This window comes from Morone saxatilis, unplaced genomic scaffold (assembly GCF_004916995.1).
Source record: "Morone saxatilis isolate NCDOM2014 unplaced genomic scaffold, NCSU_SB_2.0 Contig1, whole genome shotgun sequence".
In the NCBI taxonomy this organism is placed as follows: domain Eukaryota; kingdom Metazoa; phylum Chordata; class Actinopteri; family Moronidae; genus Morone; species Morone saxatilis.
This window is the reverse complement of record NW_023339651.1, coordinates 8,008,673-8,009,420: the sequence shown is the minus strand read 5'-3', so window position 1 is coordinate 8,009,420 and position 748 is coordinate 8,008,673. Positions and strand designations below refer to the sequence as shown.

Sequence of the window (748 nt, the reverse complement as noted above, 5' to 3'; positions counted from 1 at the left end):
CACTGAGCTACTGCCACCCCAATAAGATAATAATATAATATGATAATAAGATAATAATTGATCTCATTCTTACACAGCAGCTGACATTTCTAGAACAGTGCACAGGAGGGATTATCTCTCACTGTCAAAGAGAGGGCGCTAATGCAACAACACTGGCTACCAAACGCCCGATTCTGAACCACAAAGAAGAAGAACCGGAACTCGATCGACTGTTTCCAAGGAGACCGCCTATACCACAGCGCTGGGGTAAGTCAGCTAACGTGAAAAGTGAGCAAATGACGACGTGAATACGCAATAAAACACACCGCACTGCTGGCATATGTAACAACGAGTTTGCGTGCACCCGATAGACCGTCGAGCTTTGCACTGACACACACGGGATCGTACTCGTGAACGTGCCAGAGGTTCAACGTCAGCTAACATGCTAATGCTAAGCAGCTAAAAAAAAAAAAAAAAAATCTAATAAGTCACGTCATCGGACCTGTTGCGTCCTTTCGGCTGGATTCATTCACCATCACAGGCGAATAACGGGGTGACAGTGAGTGCAGGTGTGAGTGGTTGTGCACGTTTGGCCCGTAAAGGTAACGTTACCGCCGGGACACCTGCGTACACGTGTGGGTGGAGCTGTGACGTGACGTGACGTGACGGGTATTCAAAACAACACCTGAGTGATGTCATGCAACAGTAGGGCCAGCTTTACAGCAGACCTTTTTTAATATGAGCGATAACACCTGTGCTTTTCCTGCTA

General features: G+C 47.1%; 1 protein-coding gene across 1 annotated transcript in view; it reads left to right on the top strand.

Annotated features, from left to right (window-relative positions):
* Nucleotides 1-166: 166 nt before the first annotated feature.
* sar1aa (secretion associated, Ras related GTPase 1Aa) overlaps nt 167-748 on the top strand; it is a 5,097-nt gene continuing 4,515 nt past the window's right edge. The window contains exon 1 of the mRNA XM_035672169.1: nt 167-246. The gene's annotated coding sequence lies outside the window, so the exon portion shown is untranslated. The remainder of the gene's footprint in view (nt 247-748) is intronic.